Source organism: Parasteatoda tepidariorum, unplaced genomic scaffold (assembly GCF_982258835.1).
Source record: "Parasteatoda tepidariorum strain Cologne lab strain unplaced genomic scaffold, Ptep-v5.0 scaffold_15, whole genome shotgun sequence".
Taxonomy (NCBI): domain Eukaryota; kingdom Metazoa; phylum Arthropoda; class Arachnida; order Araneae; family Theridiidae; genus Parasteatoda; species Parasteatoda tepidariorum.
This window is the reverse complement of record NW_028257374.1, coordinates 40,870-66,771: the sequence shown is the minus strand read 5'-3', so window position 1 is coordinate 66,771 and position 25,902 is coordinate 40,870. Positions and strand designations below refer to the sequence as shown.

At 31.3% G+C, this 25,902-nt stretch overlaps 1 long non-coding RNA gene across 3 annotated transcripts in view; it reads right to left on the bottom strand.

The window, feature by feature from the left end:
• Nucleotides 1–25,902, bottom strand: part of LOC147800837 (uncharacterized) — a 118,974-nt gene that overhangs the window by 67,329 nt on the left and 25,743 nt on the right. Inside the window, exon 3 of one of the 3 annotated variants that reach the window (XR_015431076.1) lies at nucleotides 20,020–20,062. The exons of 1 other annotated variant lie outside the window; for it this stretch is intronic. This is a non-coding gene — a long non-coding RNA (uncharacterized LOC147800837). Of the gene's footprint in view, nucleotides 1–12,268; nucleotides 12,499–20,019; nucleotides 20,063–25,902 lie in introns of those variants that run through there. One more of the 3 variants, XR_015431078.1, reaches the window with a different exon arrangement.

The following is a 25,902-nucleotide window of genomic DNA, read 5'->3' as shown; positions in this document are numbered from 1 at the left end:
TAGCCTGACGAATATGGGGGCCAATGATCCGTATACCGCTGAGGACATTTTACGTCAAGCACTGTAATCGGTGCGAGCTAGGTGCGAAATTTGTATCGACTAGTCACAGTTGGGATTCGAACCAGGTTCACAATATTGGAAGGCAAACGCCTTATCCCCTGAAAATGTGCACGTGCATTATCAAAAAACGCGTTTATGTTTTGGATATTTCACGAATTTATGCTTAAAGAGCCGCGATGGCTCAGGGGATAGAGCGTTCGCTTTCCAATAAGGCGAACCTGGTTCGAATTCCAGTCGATACGAATCCCGCATCCGGCTTCCACCGACCACAATGCTGACGTGAAATATCCTCAGTGGTAGACGGATCATGGGTTAGAGTCCCTTTGCCATCTGGCTAATAGTGGGAGGTTCTTGCTGTCTTCTTCTCCATGTAACGCGAATGCGGGGTAGCTCCATCCCGAAGACAAATTTCTCCCAATACTCGATCCAGGAGTTCCTTGTCTTCTGGATTGGGCTAAAAATTACAAGGCTACAGAGTTGAACATTAGTAGTCGTAAATCCATAAAGTTGGGTTGGCTGTTCAACGACGGTTATAAAATAAAATTTAAGCTTAAACAAAAAAAAAAAAAAAAAAACTCCGGATCCGAACCATTGCGAAATAAGACCATTGAGATCTCCAAAGTCTTTAATCGACGTCACAAACAGTAGTTGTTAACCGACAATTTTAAATATTTGTTATTGAACTTCGTTTTTTCCATCGGTTATGCTATATCATTGTATAAATAATATTGTATTTATACATGTACAGTACCGAAATGTAAAAGTTTTTGTAAGAATGGGCCTAATGTTTTAGATTACAAATTACCCGTTAATAAGGAGTTAAGACAAAAATGGAATCATTCGATTCTGTCGTATGCCTGTTAAGGCAGAGGCGTGCGATTGTTCTTGTTTTCCAAAAGCACCTATGACCAGGAATTCTACTTCTGCCACACCATACGTCACACCCGTTTATAGGGCGGACCAATTCATACATCCATTCATTCATCCCCAGATTGTCATTTTGACCTGAATCGGAGGACGATCCATCGCCAGGTCTGTACCCTCAGAGGTATAATTTGTTATGAGAACATGGTGAACATTCTGACTCGGCAGATTTAACGTGCATCAGTCACCATTTACTACACGGGGAGTCTTCGGCCGGCGAACACACGAACTCTCGGACATGGTCCCGGCGCCCTACCGACCAGGATATCCCGGCCTTAAACCAGGTTTTTCATGAAGATTGGTATCAGATGAAACCGTCACACATAATATCCCCATTTTAAACATTTCAAAAAAGCAAAAGTGTGATCTTAATTACCAACTCAGTATATTTTAGGTAATAAAAAAATACTGATTAGAAATGTGGAAACTTTCACACATTCTTCTATTCAATGCTTACATTTAAAAAGTCGGAATGGCTTAATTCTAAAAAAAAAAATCTGCATGAAGTCTTTTCATCTTGAGATTTCAGTCCCGCTAAAAGGTATTAAATCCTAGCAATATGAATTAAACTCACATTTCTTAAGAGCTCTATACATATTTCTGAATAAAAATCGCATTTTTTTTAGTCATTTAAAGCTCTGGCCCCTGGAGTATTCAGTCATAAGATCTTCATATAAATTAATAAAATTTTCCGTTACAGTTTTCGAATTTATTTTTTTATAGTTTTAACTAAGGAAATAAGAATTTCAATTAAGGAATTAGTACTTTCACAAAGATCTGCGTTTGTGTAATAATCAAAAGCTTTGAAAGCTATAAAATCTTCAGCGCAATGGGAACTATTTGCTGTTTTAATAGAATTGTATTTCGAGGATATAAAGCAGTTCAGAAAACTTCATTGTTAGTGTGTACACTTTTGTCAGTAGAAAATTATCTTTGTCGAGATTGCTTAGCATAATGGAGAATTTGTATAGCTAGAATATTACGTTCGTGTAATAATGGAAGATTAAGATTTAATAATGGTTTTGACAAAGTCTTTCAGCATTTGGAAAACTAGAATTCTGACGAAACTAAGTGAACCATTTGGACAGTTTATTTTATTCAGAAAATTTTGTTCTATTGAACTTACTCTCAAAATGTTAAACAATTTTTTTTTTTTTTTTGATTTTGAAAGTTTTAAAAATGCTCTAAAAAACTTTACTAGTCTAATTTTTAAATACAAAAACTGTTTAGATGTGGTAACCAGGTGTATAAAGAGCTTTCAATGAATAAGAAGAATTACATAAAATAACAAAATTTAGTTTAACATACTAGTACACAATGAGAAAAATTCTTTAACCGACGCAGATCAGACGCCAGTATTTCTTATATATTTTTTCAAGATCTCTAATTACAAGTCAAAATATATTTTTAATTCTAAAAACAATTCAATAGTTACTGAAAAATCGTCACTTTATACTAAACTATAAAAGCCAAATACGAAATTTTCAGTCATATTTCCAAAATTTGATTTTTTAAATTATCCGTAAAATTGGAAAATTAGGAATGATATTTAATAATGGTTTTAAAAAGATCTCTGCCCTCCGCATTAGTATTTGGAAAATTCTGAAGCAACTAAGAGAAACATTTGAGCAGTTAAATAAATTCTTTAAATTTGGTTCTATTGAACCTAGTCTCAAAATTTAGCTTAAAATTTTTTTGAAAGTTTTTAAATTAAATTTTAAGTGACTTTATTAGTCTAATCTTTAAATACAAAAACTTTTTAAATCCGGAAACTACGTGTAAAAAAGCTTTCAATGAATAAAAAGAATTACATAAAATAACGAACTTAGTTTGTTAGCCTACCAACGCACAATTCCTTAAAGTTTGACGTAGGTGAGCCAGTTTTTCTTTTATATACTTTTGACACATTGATTGCAAGTAAAAATATATTTTGGTATAATAAATCCTAAAATCAGTCTAATATTTACTAAAAATCTAAAATAATCTGAAATCTATACTGAAATACATAATCCAAAAAGTAGTTTTAATTTTTTTTATTTATAGTCAAAAATTTAATAATTGATTTTGTTAATTAAGGAAACTTCAATGATGAATTACTATTTCTTAGATGTAATAAATTTTTAATAAGTGTAAATTTTTAAATTTAGAAGTGAGCCGCGTTGCAAGAATTTTACCTTTACAGCAACAAAAAAAATTGACATTCTCAATTTCATAACCAAGAATGATCAAAATTCTAACTATAATACAATTCAATTCTGTTTATAAAGTCCAGGACCCATTCTGATGTTTAATAACTCATAAAATAATAAAGATAGATTAAAATTAATAACATAAATGGTTAGATAGACTCAAAAGGTTCCATGACCCTTGTCAATAAACTTCCACGCGTGCCCCCTTCGTGGCACGGAAAATATCAAGTCGATAGTCAATTTCACGCTAGGTAGCTGCAAGCATGTCTGCATCCATGTCGGCGAATTGGATCTCCCCGCCCAATCCATCTTCCTGGAAAATGGCCATTCAAAGAACTACGAACGATGATACCCCAATGAGGTGGTGCACCATCTTGTTGCAAAGAGACATGTGTCTGAAGCTTTTCTAGTTGTGGAAATACGAAGTTTTCGTTCGTAGTTCTTTGAATGACCATTTTCCAGGAAGATGGATTGGGCGAGGAGGTCCAATTCCTTGACCACCCAGATCACCTGATATAACGCCACTGGACTTTTTTCTTTGGGGATTTATAAAGGACAATGTTTACAGGAGGATCGTGTCGAACATTGATAACCTAAAAGCCAGAATTACAACCGCAATAGCCTCTGTGCATGCCGACATGCTTGCCGCTACCTGGCGTGAAATTGACTATCGACTTGATATTCTCCGTGCCACGAAGAAAACACACGTGGAAGTTCATTGACAAGGGTCATGAAACTATTTGAGTCTATCTAACCATTTATGTTATTAATTTTAATCCATCTTTATTATTTTATGAGTTATTAAACATCAAAATGGGTCCGGGACTTTATAAACACCCTGTATTTTCAATTGTTTTGACTTTTATGCAATATAATGAAAAAGTAAGACATGTTTAATACAATTTCTGCTTCAAAGAACTAATAACACTTCATTAACTTTATTGGAAATGCGTACACTTTAATCAGTCATATGCTTATCATAATGGAGAATTTATAGAACTAAAATATTACGTTCGTGTCATAAAGGAAAATTAAAAATTGAAATTTAAGAAAAGGTCTCTTCCCATCCCTTCAACATTTGGAAAATTGGAATTCTGAAGAAACTAAGTGAATCATTTGAACAGTTGATTTCATTTAGTAAATTTTGTTCCATTTAACCCAGGGCTCGAAAAACCGCACGTCCGTCCGTCCTCGGCGGTCAAAAATTCCCCCCGGACAGCAAATTTCTCGAATCCGACGTCCGCGCGGACGGCCATTTTCCCGTTGATGTTCGTGATACATTTTCAATTTTTGTCATCTTAAACAAGAGTCACAAGAGTCTTTACAAGAGTCAAGCACCTCACTTCTAAAATGACCCTCTAATCTAGAAATCCCGTTAATTCCTTCGTCAGACCAAATGCGCATGCTCACGTAATTGGTAAACAAAAGAAAAGTTGATCTGTGCATGTGCATTTGGACAGGTCTTAAACAAGAAGCGTTAAACGCAATTATGAAAATCTACCTAAATTTAGATAGAGTCGTTGTACGTAAAAATAAGATCATTACATCAAAAGTTATTCAAAATGGTTCGTTTTTAGTGTGCACTGTACATATAAGGCAAGCTAATCTAGATGATAGTGCAGAATTTATTTTGTTGTTAGGTAGTCTTACAGATATGTGTAGCATGTTCATTTGTTATTTCTTGTTTACTGTTGTCTTATTTCAGCCAAAAACTTTTTATCAGTGATCGAACTTACGACGATTTTCAATGATATTCCCTACATTAGGTTAAAATTGAGGCGAACTTTAATAAGTGGTTTTTAAATTTTTAGGTACTTTCTTGAATTCACACTCATTCTGATTGAACGCAACAGTCTTTGCAGAAACTCATCGAATGCAATACGTTGAACACATTTCTGATCCTCATAAAGTAATAAATTGTCCTCCCGGTCAAATGACCGGTTGTGGTAGAATACAACAAGTATTATTCGAAACAAACAAAATATAAAAAAAATTATATAGATTATTAACTGTATATAATTGTTAGAAAAAGTCAGGAAGTCAAATGTGCAAAAAGATCATAAGCGCATTTTCGATGTTCTTAAACGGTTATTTGACCAGTTAAGGTATGTTTAGTGTTAATTTGGAAAACGCTTTAAAGCAAATTTAAATGTTTTGTTTTCCAGATAATATTATAGTTAAAACTTTGCTTAGACAGAACTTCTTTTTGGCAAGTGGGTTAAAGAAGAACTACAATGGATCATAAATTTGACGCGATGTGATATTTTGGCTATTTTTTCTTAGGTGGGTTTAGTTCACAAACATTTTTGTTTGGCTAGAATAGTCTATTGATTTCCTCTACTGGGCTAATGTTTATATCTGAAACTTTTGGTTGCCAACTTCAAAATTAGCCAAAATGTGTTTTGATGGATAATTTGATTTGTTAACTATATTCAACAATTAGCTTTAATTTGAAGGAAAACTTAAACCTGCGATTTATGTATCCAAAATTAGCTAAATTATTTCATATAGTATAGAAAAAAGAAAGATAATATAAATATTTAAGGAAGGGCGCCAGTACGAGATCTGCCATAGGCGCCTCTAATTCCATCTGACTATCTAGTTTCCAATCGTATCGTGGGTTTCGCGCTCAAGCGATTTACGGCAATGGATTGTATGCGTTTTGTGCTTGCACATTTTTGTTCTATTACCCTCACATTGTATATATATATATATATGCACACAATATAAGAAAAATAATCTGTATTCACACAGATTCCCAAGAAATCCATGCGGATTTTTGATCGTTTTTTCAATGTGGCTTATGAAATTTCAACATTTTGAATATAATGTAATGATAATCGAATTTTGAATTTGATTTATCACTTTCTTTTACGAGACAGTTTCATTGCAAAACCAAAAATTTTTTTGTACTTATTTTGGGCCATTACCAAAAATTGGTTCAAGGTCGGAGTGTCCCTTTCAAGTAATCCCTTTTTTTTACCCTCAATATAGTTATTCCATCAACGACGTTTTCCAATGTCCTTAGTTGTTGTTGGCCATTTCTGCAATATTTAGTTTAATTTCCGATATTTCGATGCGATATTATTACGAAACGCAAATTTTGAATTTGAATGATCACATATTGACGTGTGAAAATCAAGTTTCGATCGTAAACCTACGTTGTCTTAATCTCTTTTTTTTCCGACCCTGTTTTTTGAAACTCCACTATTTTCAACGTATTACGATACTCGAATTCCCAGTTATAAAATAATCCCATTTTAACACGCTTAATTTAGCGACTATTCCATATTTCCTCTTAGTTTTTCACTTTTTTTGTACGAGATTAAGACACCTGAATTTCGAATTATAGAGCAAGCACATTCTGACGCATTTTATTTGCGGCATTCACTAATGAATCGACGTCGTTTACTGATCTTTGTTTAGTTCTGCTTCGGTTTTTTTTTAATATAAGATTCTGATATATGATATTTTGACACGCGATTAAAAAACTTAATAATCAATTTTTGATATTGCTCACGAAACTTTTAATACAAATTAACATCCGTTTCCGTGCATTTTTTATGAATTTATCCATTGCTACTTAGCCATTTCATATGATTTTTATTTTTTTAAAATCTGATATTTTATACAAATTTGTTTAATAGATATTATGTCGCAACTTACTAGTTTGGCAATAATATTTTCTTTAAATTAATATTTCTTTTAAAGTTGTCCTTTTTTTCTGTTAATTGTAATTTATAGTTATTTTTTGTTAAAATAGTAGACATAGTTATCTCGCATCGACCTTAATTGCAAATAGTCGAATTTTAGTTGCCATTACAGAATTTTTCTCTTCTCTCTTACAAAAATAAATCTAAAATTGCAAGAAAAACAATCAGAAATCAAATATAATATATAATAATATATAATAATATATAGTATATAATAAGTATTACAATATACAATATATAATAAGTATTTCAAAGCTCACAAGTTCGAAAATTCGCAAGAACAGTTAGAAAGAGGGTAACTCAAAAGAGATGGATTAAATTCTCAATAAATTTTTGATTTTTGTCTGATAGGTTAACAAAAAAATTGGTTGGTTAACAATTTTCTAAAAAATCTAAGGGAAAATTCTAATTCGTAGTTTCTTGGTTAAAAATAAAATTAAATACTATTTCCGTATTTTTTTAGCGGATGGAATAACTATTAAAAAAAAGGCTATTGTTTAGAGTAAAAATTTAATCGTGTTTTCTAGGTCAAAATAAGCTAAAACTCCTTTTGGTCATATTTTTTGGGTGGAAAGATTAACGATTTTTTTTTAATTTTGTTTTGGGAAAAAAAATTCAGACATTTAAAAAAAAATTTCTAACATTTTCGTTGTAATCTAGTCTTGGTGGATGCTCGAACGCAAAAACGCAAGATAGTGAAAGCAAGAGAGTGATTACATGAAAAATGATTAAGTAAAAAATTATTACGTAAAAGTGATTACGTAAAGGGTGTTTACGTAAAAAGTGATTAAGCAAAATGTTTACTCAAAAAATGCTTACTTAAAAAATGTTGACATAAAAATTATTACTTGAAAAAATGATTAGCCGAGTGGAAATCGAAATATTGGGTTCAAATCTAGACATAATCTTTGGGTCCGTGCTTCCTTATTCTGTACCATCTGATTTTTTGGAGTTCAAAAGAAATATTACTTTGTATTGAGCGCACCAGCCTGCATATATGTATGTACGAATGAATAAATCATGGCAATACTTCATGCGTCTTCACGTTTAACCTGATAAATAATCTGAAGTATTAAGTTAGTGGGTTGGATTCCATCTCTAGTTTCTTGTCCTTTAATGGCCAATGGGTGTTCTTTTGAAATGTGCACACAAGCCTTTATTTATTTATAGTTGCAGATGTGCAGACATGTAAGCTCATCAGAAAGTACGACTGTATCCTGTAATCCTTTGCTTTAATTTATCAAATGTTTACAAAAAACTGTTGTGGCCACTATATTTTTCAGCAGGTTAGTCGAGGGCTTATACTGTCTTAATATTGATCAATATTTAAAAGCAATATTAAATTTTTCAGTTTTTAAATTGTAATTAGCAACATTAATTATCATTCTTAATTTTAGAATTGCTTTTCTTTATATTGTTTGTTTTTGCAGTACGCATCATAAATAATAGATGCCAAATTTAACTAAAACACATTATGTATAAATTATAAATAAATGTAAATGGTGGTAATTAAATGTGTACATTCATCAAGCTATTAATTTCGGTTCAATCCACGTCTAAATTTCGACTACGAGAAATCTTCTAAGATACGTTTCTTGATGGTTGTTTCGTAGATGTCTGCTAAAGCCCACCGCTTGTATTAGCCATATTACGTCTATCATAGATATCTTTAAGACGTCTATACTTGTTGAGGATTTATAATACCAGATGGAGCTGAGCACAAACAATTTTTTTTATTATTTTTTTTCTGCACTTCTTAAGTTTCAGTTTAGATTTAACCTACTGAACCACAGTGGAATAAAATAATTTGAATCATTTCAATTTGTGTAATTATTGTTGAATTCGAGTTATGGTGCTACACCGGCCGAAAAATAGGCCACCTGCATGAAATATGAGTTAACATTTGTTTTGTTTTGGTCTCCCTTAAGTCGGTAATTTATTTTGATATTTTATTGTATTAATTGTATTGTATTTATTATAGTAACGTGCGAGCTGTTTAAAATGGATGATTTTGAAAAATTAAAGTCCAAACGAGTTGTAATCAGACAGCTGATTACAAAATTAATAAATAAAATTGACAAATTGTTATTAGAAATACTTCCTGATGAGACCTTGTATGATTCACTAAATCAGTTAGTTGAAAAAAACGGAACTTTAAAGGATCTTGATTTGAAAATTGAAAATTATTTTGATAAAAGCGATGAATTAGAGAGTGAAATTATACAAAGTCAAGAGTATCAAGATCGAGTAGTGGCTTATAAAGGCAAAATTGAAAGATATTTACTGAAATGCCAGACTACAAGACAGGAAGTAACGGTTAATAGTGGTAACAATAATTTACAAGAAAATATAACTTATGGAAATATCTCGCATGTTGCTAACGTTAAATTACCTAAATTGGAGATAAACAAATTTTTTGGTGATGCTTGTGAGTGGCACAATTTCTGGAATAGCTACAACATAGCTATACATAGTAATGAGAGTCTTAAAAAATTGATAAATTTAATTATCTTAAGATGTATTTAGGGGGAGTTGCTTTGAGTGCAATTTCTGAATTCTCATTAACTGAAAGTAATTATGATTCTTCTAGTTGGAGTTGCTTACCGAAAGATTTGGTAGGCAAGATTTAATTATTAGTAGTCATATGAATAAAATTTTATCAATTAATTCTGTAAGAAATTCATATGATATTAAAGCTCTACGTAAGTTCTATGACGAATGTGAAATCCACATTCGCAGTTTGCAATCAATGAATATAACAAAAGGTAGCTATGGTAATTTACTCTGTCCTGTTATTTTACAAAAGCTACCAGAGGATTTAAATTTAGATTATAATAAAAATAGAAAATCAAGTGTAGATTTTGACATTGATGAACTAATTTCATTTATTAGAAAAGAGGTAGAATGTAGAGAAGCCTCACATGTGTTGTCTAATAGTTCTAAAAAACAAAGTGTTCATTTTGAAACACAGCAACGTTCGGAGAGCCATAGTAAACATAATTATAATCGAAAGTTCTCATCTTCCTCTGCATTAGTTTCGGCATCTAACAACATATTTTGTTTGTTTTGTAATTCCAAAAATCACGAATCGAAAGATTGTTCTCTGACCATCGAAGAAAAAAAAACAAACGCTAAAAGATCAATTTCGCTGTTTCCGCTGCTTAAAGAAATACCACACATCTATTAAAATCTTCCCCTTAACGTCCGGCAGATGGCGCAGCGCCGCAACTGTAGTGTCTGTTTTGTTTTGCAAATGTAAGAAAGCGTAGAGGTGCGCGCAAATGAGCCTGTGCAATTATGATATCTGTAAATATTGTTGTAAATAAATAATTAATATTATTATCTTCTTACTCCCCCCCCCCCCCCCAAACGAGTTACTCGACACATGAAAAAATGATGTGATTACAACAAAAATCAGAAGTGGGATGAAAACCCCGTGAAAGAACCTAACGTAAACTCAAGGTATGTCTTTCTTGATTTTAAAATTATGCATGAGTCGGTATTATGAATTAAAGAAAGTATTACGTATTTTAAGAAAGTAAAAAGTATTTTATGGAAGTCAAACGTATTTTAAGAAAGTAAAAAGTATTTTAAGAAAGTTTAACGTATTTCTATAAACTATCAAAATGTCTTTTCTGGGAAAAGGCAGAAAAAATGATTTGATTGAACTGGCTAGCGAAATAGGTGAAACTGTACCACCCAATGCAGTGGTAATAGAAATTAAGAATATTATCACAAAAAGTAAAAATTATGAGGAAACATTCGTTAAACAAATTTTAGAGCGGATAATTGAAGAAAGAATCCAACGCGAAGAAAATGAAAGTAAAGAAAAATAAAAACTGTTAGAGTTTCAAGAACAGGAAAAATTAAAACAATTAGAATTGCAAGAACGAGAAAAAGTTAGAGAATTGGAAGTACAAGAACATGCAAAACAACGCGAGATAGAGGAACGACTTAAGCTTAAGGAAATCGAAGACCGTGAGAAACAGAGAAATTTTGAGTTGCAAAAACTGCAATTGCAAAACGAAAATAAAATTGTATGCCAAACGTCAAATGAAGGTAATACTACGGTGCCAGAATCAAATATAAAGACTATTGATTTTCGAAATCTAATGCAAAAATTCGATGTAAAGGAATCCGAGATTTCGTCATTTTTAATATTATTTGAGAGACAGGCAAAACGAGTAGGGCTAGAAGAAGGCGATTATGTTTTTCACCTATTAGGATTGTTACCCCTCGAAATAACTCAATTAATTGCTAGAGAATCTGAGGAAGAGGCTAGTAATTACGCATTCGTTAAAAAATTATTGCTAAAACGTTTTAAGTCAAGTCCAGAAAAATTTCGTCAAAAGTTTGTTAGTCACGTTAAAGATTCAAAAAGTACATGGTCAGATTATGTTTTCGAAATACGTAACTTTTTTAATGAGTGGTTGTCAGGGTTAAAAATAAATGATTTAGATTCATTAAAAGAACTAATAATAACGAAAAAACGCGTCCCAGGTTTAATGCGAGAGCATTTTATTGATTCATGGCCTAATTACGTAAACGCGAGCGAGTTAGCCACTAAATTAGACGAATACGATAGTGTGAGTTCCGGATTAAAAATAAACAGTGAAAAAAGTACTAAATCTGTAGGTCAATACGATGATTACAAAAATTATTCGCGGGTATCAAACTTCCCCAACTCAAATAGATACGATAATAAATTTGAAAACAGAAATGCGATGAGCCATAAATCTTTTGAAAAGGAGAGTCCGTCTAAATATGATAGCAATAAATCGTTTAATTCAAAAATTTGTAATGTAAAACGTGAACCAAAATGTTTTTCTTGTAATAATTTTGGGCATATCTCAAAAGATTGTCCGTATCCCTGTAATTTATGTGGATTAAAAGGGCATAGCAGAAAGAACTGCATTAATTAGAATAAAAAGGAAGTTAATTTAAGTGCGAGTGACCCTGAATATTTCGCCTGCGCCGATAAATATTTTGAGGAGTGCTACAATTAATAAACACATCGTCAACTGTATTCTTGACGCCGGCGGCGTATTGACAAAACATACCGTAGATTGTAAAGGGGTTGGCGAAAATATCTATCGGCGTTGAAGGAGCGTCTCGCAAATCGCCAAACAGCTGTGTGCTTATGTTTTTGTTTTGTTTTCGGTATCACGTATCTATCATTCACCAAGTTATATATGGGTGTCACATTTCAGAGTTTCAAATAAGCTGATCTTCATTAGATTCTTCTGCATTAAATGAAATATAAAGCGTATTTTTTTGTTATAGCTCCGACATAATCGTTTGTATTTGTTAACATAATTGTGTTTATTAGCGTTTTTTAGAAGATCGTAATAAAACTAAGATAAAAAAATTATATATTATTACCTCCATAGCCCCCTTCTGTATTTTCATAACTTTCAATGTCATGTGCACTATTGTTTTTGAAATATATCCAATGTAACACAACAAAACAATATTTATTAAAATTTAAAACGATAAACAAAACAATTATGAGTATATAATAAGGGCCCTCAGCGGCCAACATAGAATTATAAAAATATTCTCTTATCGAGGAAAGACCAGCCTACGCGCCGGCTCCTCTTAATCCCTCTTCTGAAATCTTTAATTGGGTTAGTGATTAACTCGCCCTCTAGCGGTGAGCCAATCACTACAAAATGTATACGCGTATTTTGAGTAGTGAACTTCTTTACCTACTCATCCACTTATTAAAATTAATAATTTCACAATAACCTCTAATCCTTAATAATGAAATGATTATTACAATAAAGTTTGTTTACTTAAAAGATTAAAAAAAAAATTATTGTTCAGCAGTGACTTTGTTACTAATTCTATATTCATTAATTAAACTTAATGGTTCTGCTCGATAACCATTTACAATTTTTTTTAAATTTTATTTAATTTTCAGTTATTATGGAATTCCTTAAATATTTTTCGACGTAGAGGTTATTTAGCAATAATGCGAAAAGCTGAAATTTATAAATGTATAATATTTATAAATGTTTAAGAGAATTATTAGCAGCTATTTTGTACTAATTTTTTTTGTTGAAATGTTCATTATACACAGTTTTATAAAAATAATCGTAAAATTCATTGAACGATGGATACATTGACATTTTAAAATGCAAGTAGAATTCAATAATCATTTCATTTTATAACTGTAAAACGGTAGATAAGTAACTTCGTTATCAAGTTTTACATGATACGAGAATATTATGCTATTGCTTTATAATGAAAGAACAACATTTTAAGTTCTAAACTTTTTGTGTAAAAGAAAAAAAAAACGAAATTTTTTTCCTGTCATCGGTGTTAGCGATTAGAGAGTGTTTTATCGTATAAATGTTAAGTCAGTACCGTTCCATTTTAAATAAAAATGTATTTTGTTCCGGAAAAAAAATTACTTGAATTTGTCAATAGAAATTCCCTAATTATTGTTGCAAGAACTTTTAAATTTCTAATCAAACTTTCCTCTATTATAATTTTGTGCAAATAATTATTATTAATAATATAAATGACTATTAAAAGGAATTAATTGAGAATGTTCAATTTTAATAAATTAACTGTTTACGCAATCAGATTAATAACTTTTTTCATAATTTACAAATGGAGAAAAAGTCTTTTACAGTTTAAAAGTGAAAAGAAAAATAAAGTTGAGATTAAATTTATAAAGTAAGCATAACTCGAAGGAGGTTGAAGTAAGGGCATTAGACGAAGCGATTGTGTTTTTTTTAAATATTATTTAGAAAGAATTTTTCTAAAAGTATTTCTTTTAAAGTTTTTATCAAACTTTTGTTTTTTATTTATCTATAGTTATTGAAAGTTAAGTTGATGATTTTTAAGTTGAAATGAATGCCGCCCTGCTTTGCATATTTCAAATATTATTTCTAAAGAAATGTATAACTTAACATTAAACACCCAGGACCTTACAATTGTAAATCAAACAATCACTACATTTATTTATTAAAAAACACTCTTATGACCTGATAAAAAATTGATCTAAATCTTAAATGTGAGTTTTATAACATGTAATTTATTTAAACTCAGCACATACATCTAACCTCTGCTGTCGCCAATGTCTCAATTTTAAAATATGGTTTTTCTTTTATAAATTTTCTGATATTTTCATATAAAGGATAGTATTAAGTTCGAGAATTAAAAATTTGTGCCCAAAAAAGTTGCTAAAAATTATAATTATTATTAATATATGACAACAGGAAGTATTTAATTGAAGGTTGAAATTTTTTTTAATTATGTTATTTTTTAATTATGTTATTTTTTAATTATATTTTTAATTACCAAACTCATATAACAGTATTTAGGAATCTATAAATTTATGTTACGTATGATAGTTGCATTATGACCTGTACGCAATGCGTGTAAATAAAATATATTTTTAAAATTGTGCATTTTCTATTAATTGCATTTATTATTCTTATATTGAAAAGGTATGACCTCCATAATGAATGAAGTATTTACCGACTTTTATATATATTAAGGAATTGAATCAATTTTTCACCAAGTTTAAAATCTCATCTCATTCCAAAAAAAAGTTATTTCATAAAATTATGCAAAAAAGTAATTTAATATATATTTTTTTTATAATGAATGCTTCTAGTAATGAAACAAACACTTTCAAACTTTATTTTAAAAATATTGATTATTTCGTTTACAAGAAATTATTACTTTAAAGCGTGATAACATTTTTGAATACTCTATTTTTTTTCTAGCAAATAATATGTCTTTGTTTATTTCTAAAAAAATAATCTTTATAAAAAAGCTTACATTATTCTTTTATAGAGAATATTGATTTCATAGAAAATATCACTAAAATAAAACAGGTTATGTTTTCTTACAATAAAAGTTAAATAGAATTAATTCTTCAAAATAGCGTTTCAATAAAACATAGTATTAAAATGTTACGTTATTTTTTGTGATTGGTTCATTAATAAATTATTTTTATTTCTTCGCAAACACAATTCTTGTAAAAAAAATTAAAAAATTGAATCTGTTTTATCAAAAAACTAGATCGTTTTATAAAATATAAATTATAGCGCTTAATAAAATATGAATACAGTGTATTTGTAAAGTAATCCTGACAATAAAAAGGTGTTATTTTCTTTTTTATTTTCTCTGCTAAAAGGAATTAATGAGTTATTTTTATTCATAATGGCTAGTCGAGGAGAAGAAGAAAATATCGAATTACACTGCTTAGGTTAATGTAATTTCGTTCTCCCACCACATTTACGCGTAATCCATCGCCAACTCCACCTGCAATCGCCACGTTTACAATCTACGGTATGTTTTGTCAATACGCACACCCACCGGCGCCTCTTCTTGTTTATTGAAAGAATCTGCGGCTAAGCAAGTGCGGGTGTGGGAGCGAATAACGCCGTGTAAAAAGGATCTTTATGGCTTCGGAAACAAAACAAACTCTGCTTCGCAGAGCATGGGAGCAGTGATGTTAGATATTAAAATTGAGGATGTATTGGGAAAAGATATTTCTGTTTTGATCGTCCCGGACGTAGCACAACACGTTGATCTAATTATCGGGAGGACATTTTTAGATTTCGCATATGCTAGAGTCGGCGATACCTTGCATATGGGTTATGAAAAAGATTACCCATTCATTAAATTAAATTGTATCAAAGTATGCCTTGTGTTAAGTTGAAAACGCAAGAAACTACGAAAATAATAAACAACAGCGCAAAAACTGAAGTAGTAAATAATGGGTTAATTTTGATTCAAGGAAATGAAAGTAATTTCGATTCTTTACTAGAAGTAAGGGAGGGTTAGACGATTGTACCAATCATTAATATCGGAAATAAAGAAATAACATTAAAGAAAAATCAAAACATTGGTAAGGCGGATTTAGTGAAAGAAGTGCTAAATGTAAGTAATTGTAATTTACTTGAGGATAATCCATCATTAGAATATTTTAGTGTTAATCCAGTAGATGTAGAACAAAAACCCATAACTTTAGATGAAATAAAATTTAATGAAAAATGAACAGAACAGCAACGACAGGATATCGTTAAGCTTTTGAATAAATTTAGAGACTGTTTCGCATTAAACATTTCGGAGTTAGGTTGTACAAATTTAATAAAAATGGATATTAAGGAAATTGAGGGATTAAAGCCCGTATGCATGAAACCATATAAAACGAATGCAATCGAAAGAAAAGCAATTAAAGAAATCGTAAACGAATGGAAAGAAAACGGTATTGTAACAGAAACGCGTTCACCATATTCGAGTCCTGTACTTTTAGTGCGTAAAAAGACAGGTGAAAATCGGTTAGTTATTGATTACAGAAAATTAAATAATCAAACGATAAAAGATAAATTTCCCCTTCCAAAAATCGATGACTTATTGGAACAACTACACGATTGTAGTCTGTTTTCAGTTTTAGATTTGGCTCACGGTTATTTACAGCTTCAATTAACCGAAGAAGCGAAATTAAAAACCGCGTTTATCACTCCAGATGAAACCGGACAATTTGAAAGAATGATATTTGGTCTTACCAATGCTCCAGCAGAATTCCAACGTTTAATGTATCGCGTGTTAGGATGTTTATGTAACAAGGATGTTTTATGTTATCTTGACGACATTCTTGTTCATGCTATAACGTGGGAAGAAATGCTAAATAAATTAATTAAGGTATTTGAGGCATTACGGGAAGCAAATTTGACATTAAAATTATCCAAGTGTGAGTTTGCAAAAAATGAAGTTGAATTTCTGGGATTTATTGTTAATAAAGATGGGATAACACCGGGCTCCAGAATGGTTGAGGTAATTTCCAAGTTTCCCGAACCTAAAAATGTGCATGAGGTTAGACGTTTTCTTGGTTTAACAAGTTTTTTTAGAAGGTTTAATCAGAATTACGCCATAAAAGCTAAGCCCTTAACCGAATTAACTAAAAAGAATGAAGAATTTAAGTGGAACGAAAAGAAAAAGAAATCTTTCGAAATATTGAAAAATGAACTCTCACGACAACCAATTTTGGCACTTTACAATGCCGAAGCTAAAACCGAAGTTCATACTGATGCAAGCGCAGACGGCATCGCAGGAATGTCACTTCAGTTGGGAAGCGATGATAAGTGGCACCTAGTTTACTGTGTCAGCAAGAAGACTACTGAACCGGAAAGGAATTACCATTCAAGTAAATTGGAGTTGATGGCCATAGTTTGGACACTAGAAAGACTCAGACAGTTTTTGTTAGGTATCAATTTTACAGTTGTGACAGATTGTCAAGCATTAATCGACATGAATGCCAAGTAATCCCCAAATCGCACGATGGAGTATTCTAGTACAAGAGTACAATTTTGAAGTTCGCCACAAACCAGGCATTAAAATGACCCACGTAGATGCTTTGAGCAGAGCTCCTATCTCAGACCCAGAAGACACCATGACAAGCCTCTACGAGAAATGTATGTCTAACACTGAGCGAAGATGAGCAAATTTTAATTATCCAACATACTGACAAGGAGTTAAAGACATTAATAGACATTTTTAAGAAAGATGAAGGAGAAAGATCTGTAGAAGAAAGACAGAAAATAAGTAATTATATTTTCAAGAGAAATCGATTATACCGAAGAATACTAGAAAAAGGAAAGGAAAAACTACTCAACGTGATCCCAAAAAGTATGAGAAAAAGTACCGCTGTTAAATTTCATGATTTGATGGCACATTTTTCTCTTGACAGGACTGTCAACAAAATAAAAGAGCTTTATTGGTTTCCCTACATGAAGCGTTATTTAAGAAAACACATATCCATGTGTTTTGAATGTCTAGTGAATAAAATTCCCGGGGGAAAGCAACAGGGACATTTACATCCAATTAAGCCAGGAAAAAGACCATTCTCAATAATACACATGGACCATTTAGGCCCATTTGTGAAGATTTCTAGAGGAAATCAGGATTTGCTCGTTATCATAGATAATTTTACAAGATTTACCAGACTCTCTCCAGTTAAAAACACATCTTCTCAACACGTTTTAAAAGCTCTGGAGAATTTCGTTCAGGATTTTGGACTGCCTGATCGGATTAATAGTGACAGAGGTTCATGCTATACGTCACATCAGTTTCAACAATACTGTCACGACAATGGAATAAATCACACATTGAATTCTACCCAACATCCCAAGGGTAATGGAATGGTAGAACGGGCTAATAGAACAATTCTATCCACAATAACAACATCGATGAGTGATCCACGTCATAAAGATTGGGATTTACGAATCAAAGAAACTAAAAGAAATTTAAACAACACCGTCAATAAAACTACTGATAAAACGGCTTTTGAAATCTTGCATGGATATTCTCCAAGATTCACTGATGGTATCCTTCGAAAACTTGCCGACGAGAGTGCAGAATAGTGGACTGATCCCAAGGAACTTCAAAAAGAAGCAACCAGTGTGATTGAAAAGAAACAACGTAAAATGAAGGAATACTACGATAAGAAAAAGTGTCGAACCATGACTTTTGAACCGGGAGAAATAGTAGTTGTCCGACGTCCAGCAAAAGCAACAGGAGAACCAACAAAGACTCAGCCAAAGTACAGAGGTCCTCTACTTGTGACTGAAGTCCTCCTCAACGATACGTACAGAGTGACCCAATTGGAAGAAAAAGTGGGAAATAGGTACAACGTCCCACGTGAGTCAACTAAAGCCATGGCGACCACCGTTACACGATGATGATGATGAGGTCTCAGGTAACTTATAAATTGGAAACAGGTAATATGAACTTTTGTTTTTTTTTTACTTCTAAGAAAAGAACTTTAGTATTGTACAGTTGAAAGACTTTTCATTTTGGAACAATTAAAAAAAAAAAAAAAACAGAACTATTAAGCAAGACAAAAAAAGAACTGTAATAGAACTTTAAAATTTTTATTCATTCATATTTCAAAAAAAAAATAAATAAATGTGTATTAAGTATGAAAAAAAATGTTAATTGTCTATATCTATTATGTAATAATCGATGTATGTATCTTTTGTTAAGTAAGTGTCAATTGAGGGCAATTGTATCATCAGGATGCCCGAATATTAAAATCTTCCCCTTAACGTCCGGCAGGTGGCGCAGCGCCGCAACTGTTGTGTCTGTTTTGCAAATGTAAGAAAGCGTAGAGGTGCGCGCAAGTGAGCCTGTGCGATTATGATATCTGTAAATATTGTTGTAAATAAATAATTAATATCATTAAGCTCTTACTTCCTCTCCCCCCCCAAACGAGTTACTCGACACATGAAAAAATTATGTGATTACAACATAGGTACCTATCAAAAATATTAAATATCTACTCTAAGATATACCCGAAAAGTAAATATTTAATGATAAAAATAAAAAATACCATTTTTTTCGAATCAGTAATAATTTCATAAACTATTAAAACCAAAATATTCCGATTAGCTGTCATTTCAATCAAGGGATTCATATTAATCCGATTCATATTAATCAAGGGATTCATTTTGATCAGATTTATATTAATCAGTGGGATTCAATATGAAACAAAACTTGAACATGTGAAGCTTTGTGTGAAAAATATTTCAAATCGCTTTAAAAGTTCAAGCTATAATGAAATACGCAAAAAGTAAAATTAATATTAAGGGGTCCATATTCACCACTCTCCTGTTCTAACCACTAAAACCATATTTCTCAGATTGCGGCTACCTCCTATTCGAATCCGCCAAGAAAATGATATGTTTATTCAGAGAAAGAGTACGCTTTTGTGACTGATTTCGCAACTTAAAATATCGTTTGCACAAATTAATAAACACATATGATATAACCCCTTCGAACCATTCAGATTGAGCCCTAGAACGTGAAGATCTAATCGTTAGATCAAAAATTATTTATGGTAATTCATTAATATATATATATATATATATATATATATATATATATATATATATATATATATATATATATATATATATTAATGGATTACCATAAATTCATGTTTATACAAGATTCATATTCATATTTAAGTTTTCCATTTGTGTTGCATTTTTGAAAGAAAGAAAAATCCAGCAAACGAAACAGGTAGCAACAGGTATTAAAAATTTAAATTTTTGGACAAAACATGTGAAGATTTCAAAATTGAAAAGACAAGAGAATTATAATGTTACCTGTGTTTTGTTGTACTAGCTCAATTGGCATTATAACTCTTTCCTATAAGAGAAACATTTGCTTTAGCAAAACCATAGTTCAAAAAAAAAAAAGAAACAAACAAACAAACAGCAGTATAAATAGTACAATCAAAAATGCAGGACATGTAATGACTCCCTCCAGGGTTGAGAAAAATTTAGACCAGACGTAACCCCCTATGTGTTTTTCAAATTCCGATTCTTTGATTAAGACATTATATAAGATATTATAAAACACACACTCTATATTTATCAAATTACACTCTCACTGCGTGAAATTTTAATCGAAAAACCATATCGTTTTTATTTTGCTTTTACAACCCTTTTATTGAAAATTTTTTTCTTTCGGTCTTTTATACTCAAAATACCGCATTTAAGTAATCGCTTTTTTTTTTCATTGTACCAACTTCATCGCAGAATTCATTACAATTTCAAATTTACTTAAGCAACTAATTTTTTTCAGAAATGGGTAAATTCATTTAATTCAGAAATTTCGATGTGATGTTATGATGAAATTGAGTGCTGATCATATTCTGACGTGCTAAAAACACGAAAGGAATCTAAGAAAGAATCTTTTGATCATTTTCACATGGTAATAAAAACTTAAATATTTTAAACATATTACGACACTAAGAGACATACTTAAGGTCTTAAGCGACTCCGGGCGAAACATTGAGGCATTTTATCATGGTTAATAAATATCAGATTTTGTTTAACAAGGTATAAATTAAACGTAAGAATTTTTTATTCCAATTATTATTTTTTACCTTTTAAAACTGTTTTCGTATTTAACAATCAAAAATCTGACAAAATGCATAAATAATTTTTAATATTATTTAACTAAAATTCTTCATAGTACTAATAATTAAAAAAGTTTATTATTTATTCATTTCAAACTATAATTACTGAATAAATTAGCTTACTTAGCCAGTTATTTTTTTCTCAAAACATTAAACTGCGTGCGTAGCCAGATTTTCCACCAAAAAACAAGCACCTTTTAAGCACACGAAAAATATTTTTAATCACTTTCCAAAAAAAAAAAAATTCATAGTTAGGATCTGTGCAGGAATAAAAATTACTCTTTTTCTATCGTTTTAAATTCTTAATTTATAAACATAAAATCAATAAAATTTAAAAACATTTTCAAAGACTTTACATAATCATAATAAAATACCTAGTTTCTGATAAATATTGCAGAGAAAATTGTGAATATCATGCATTTTTTTGTAATTTAGAACGACAATCGAGAAAATTTTTTTTTTAAAAGATAGAAAATTAAGCACCTTTTTACAAACCAAGAATTAAAAAGCACATTTAGGGCCACATTTTTAAAAAACCCAAATTTAAAATAAGCCCCTTTAAGCACTTTTCAAAAAAGCTGCGCACCCTGTTAAAGAATGACAAAGACAGAGAACCAACTTGTCGAATGAAAAGTAAATTAATTTAGTTGTGAAAACATTCTTAAATATAAATTATTCTAGGTAGAAAAAGTCTTTATTCTTTATTTATACAAGGAGTTACACTCTAACTACGCATTTAATTAATTTCAAAATAAATTCATTATCTATACATAATAATAAACGCGGCTGTGTGCGTGTCTGTAATCACAATATATCGCCCCAGAAGCCTCGCCCAGGCACGAAACTCGGCACATAATTGTGTTTTGACATAATGAAGTATTTTTTTTCTTTTTCAAAAATTTGGATTAGTTTTTTAGTTATCAGTCATTTTGTAAGAAAATCTATGCTTTTTCGTCTTCAAAGAGCCATATTCAAGAAACTATTAAAAAATGCATATACTTTTCTCCACTCTTATAAATGTATGCTTACCTTACAATGCGAACCTTACAATTGAAATATTAATTTTCGACAACTTAAACCAATAATATACGAAGGAATTAATAATTTAATTGTAAGGTTCGCATTAGTTTACATTTATCAAAGTGGAGAAAAGTTTAACTTTTGTATTAAAAATGTGGCAACATATTCGACACGTAAATAGAACGCTTCGCTTTGATATATTTGTTGCTGAAATAAATTTTGTCATTGTCACTCGATTACAAAAGTAAATTTGAACCAAAACTTGTTGGCATTTGAAGAAGAGCCTCAGAGCTCAAATAAATCTTGATAGGCTAAATTAAGCCTCACCTATTGAAACGCAGGGCTATAAGCGAAAGCAGAGAGCACGCCGCACTTTACTATACTCAATACTAAATATTTGTTGCTGTTCATAATTGTTATAATAAGTTTTTCTTCTTCTTTCCACACTCTATTTTTTTTTCTTAAGCGAAGACGATAATTTTTGTAGCGATATAGAAATAGAAATTGATACCATAAAAAATTATATAGAAATAGAAATTGATACCATAAAAAATTAATTCGTTTTCGTGTTCTTTTCATGTATTTAGTATTTTAGTTTTTTTTCTTAAGCGTTGTAGCTATATAATATATAAAAGAGGAATTTAATTGCTTTTGAAGGAACGATCACACTTACCTTGGATCTCTTTGGTTTTTCTATTCTTTATTTTAACAGTTTTTAATAAATGTAATTAGTTACTTTAGAAAGTTTCAGTTTGCAGGTAAGCACTTAGATTTATATATTGAAGTTTTATGATTTGCTTTCGTAGTAATTGTTGTTCTAAAGTATTCGTTGACTTCTTAAAAACCCGATTACTGACATGGTAAAACAGCCTTCCAAAAAACTTTGTATTTTGTCAAAGAAAAAGATATTAAGAGATTCTCAAAGAAGAAGAAGGGCCCAAGAAACGTCTGTGGAACGTCAAAAAAGGATGGAACATGACCGAATTTCGACAAGCAATTCTAGAGCCCAAGAAGTATCAGAGAAACGTCAAAGAAGATTAGAAGAGGATCGTGTCTCAACTAGCAGTGCTAGGGCCCGAGAAACACCTGAGGAAGGTCAAAGAAGATTGGAAGAGGATCGTGTCTCTATTAGCAGTGCTAGGGCCCAAGAAACATAGCGTGGCGGACAGCTGGCCGCCATAACCGGCCAGTTTTAAATAAATGTATATGAAAGGAAATTGTCATAAATGAAATATATTGATTGCTAATAAAACAGCAAATTAGTTTTCACACTGAAATGAGAGCTCTAAAATATGAAATGAAAATTTATAATTTACAAGTTACATTCTTATCTACTTTTAAACAAAACAAAACAAATTGTTTTTTAATTTATTAACTTATTCCTTTGCGGTGCTCGGTACTCTCTCCAGTTTAAGCCTGTAATAATGCTTGTTAATAATGTTAATTCCTTTCTTAAAGTCCCTGACCAAATTATTAGAAGCACTGCAGTGTTTTAATAGTGACATGTTTTGCACCAGTTTGTATGCAATAATTATATATTTAAATTTACATGTGATGAGATTTTATTCAGGAAATCTTTATATACTTCCTATTTATATTTATTTTCAATTTATTGCATTACAATGTTAACCGATTGAAACACGACCGTAAACAAGTGCAAACCGGTTTCAGTCGCGTGCGTCAGTTGCGGACGTGTTTCTGTGACTTTATGTGCTGAACTTATATGTTTTACAGTTTTGTAATACGCAGTTATTTGCTTATTTCGTGTGCAGTGTTTAAATAATCAATTGAAAAACTTCAATCTCGTGTAAAGAGGGCCGGGATAGCCCGGGATAGTAGGGCACTGAGCCCACGTACAAGAGTTCGTGGGTTCGATCCCTGCTGGCCGAAGACACTCCCTTGTGTAGTAAATGGTGACTGATGCACTTTAAATCTGTCGAGTCGCAAAGTCCTCCATGTTCCCTTAACAAATCAATACCTCTGGGGGTTCTGATTCAGGAGTTTCCTTGTCTTCTGGATTGGGTTCACAATTACAAGGTTACGGAGTTAAACGTTAGTAGTGGTAAACCCAAAATTAGGTCGGCTGTTCAACGACGGATATAAAATAAAATAAAGTCACTCTTGAAAAAAAAAGACGATCTTTCACCATGTAAAAAAGTTAAAGTAAAGGCCCTCGTGAATGCTAAAATATTTTCAAACCACGAAATATCACGAAGATTGAAGGTTTCTGAAGTTAGCGAACGACGCATAAAAAAGAAAATTGAGTCAGGGGTCGAATTGAGGCCGAAAAGAAAGAAAAGATGCGGCAGAATCTTATAGTGTGTCGAATAATTTAGTCAAAGAAATAAACAAATTCTCAAACTTCTTTCTGCATTATTATTATAGGACGAAAACCGTCACAAACGTAAACGCTGAAAGTACGGTGCGAAACAAAAGCACCATCCTGAATAATATTTCATGCAATAATCGATTTTCACGATTGTGATTTGTGATTCTTTTTGTGATTGCGACATTATCTTCCTCGCGCTGTTGCTACCCAGTCTCGATCACACACAACGTGTCGCTGCACACACTGGTATAAGCAACCGAGGAGCGATCAAGCACACTACCATGATGTTAAAACATCTCTCATAAGCAGCGCTTAAAATATGGTTATCTTAATACTGCGCTTCCGGCCTCTCATAAAAGCAGCAATGAATCATTCAGTGATATCCATTGATAGAATTCGATCCAAAATAACATTCTGGTGTAAGAGTAATGTAGCACTACGATTATTCAATACCAATTTACTAGTATGCAACAGTGTTCATCAACCTTCTTCGGTCCGGTCTACGTTTGATAATTTTACCAGGGCCCACAAAAAGAGGGCGCAGCTATAGTTCGTTCACCAGTAGATGGCACTTGGCCCCACCTCCTTTAACGCAGAGTTCATTTTGGTGCGGGAGTAAGATGAGAAAAGTCTCCGCGCTTGGAATTGAGACAACCCTTAATGCACGCTAAACGTAAACAGTGAATTCTTTTTCAGTCACTTACTTCGCTTCATCATCTGCAATTCTACCGTTCGTTACTCTAATGAAATATATTACAGCAAAATGCCTCAAAAAGGACAAACTATAGACTCAAAAGAGAAAAATATCATGACATTTATGAAATATTTAATGTTAAAAAAATGCAATTAAAGATTGCTAAATAAATATTTTGTCACACGATTGCCAAATAGCAAGCTTGGTCAGGATTGCTCACTTTCTTCTCCCAAAGTTAGAGAAATAGTATCGTCGGATACCACGTGATGAAGGCGGAGTCAACTGCCAACTCCTGGTGAACGAACTATTATCCAGATATAATATCTAATTAGAAAGTTTAATAAGTTTTAGTTCATAAAACAGTTAGCTCCCAGCATTACAATCTTATGAAACTTTCCTTCCCCCCCTCCCGAAAAGAAAAATTATAAAAACACAATTGTTTCATAATCAGCATTCATATAAAAAAATGAAACAGTCTTGCTCTAGCGCCTTCTTAAAAGATTGCAAAAATTTTCATTATTCGTAGTTATTTAGCGTAAACAAACCAGTTCTATCAATTAAAATATATTAATAATATGAATATTAAATACATAATATAATAAAAAAATTTTAATAATGCGTTTTAATATTTACTTGCAATAGTTTTTATTCGCATTTTACATTGATTAATTTATCTTTTTTTAAAAATAAATTGTGACATCTTGTTCGATACTAAACATTTAAAATGAATTGTATCATTTGGTGGTAAGCAAATATTTGCATCAATTCAATATTTATATTTATGCTTTGCATGTAATTTTTGCATTGGGCAACAAATTGATTGATTTAATAAATTAGAGTTGAATTATACACGCATGGTTTTATTTTTAGTCCCAGAATTTTGTACTTATTTTTCATTTTAAAAATTAAACGTAAATTTTTATCATTGCCTATTGAAAATATAAACATTTTTGTTACATTAAATAAATAATTTCAGGAAACTAAAGCGGCAAAATATAACCCGATTAAAAACTTTGTTCGCT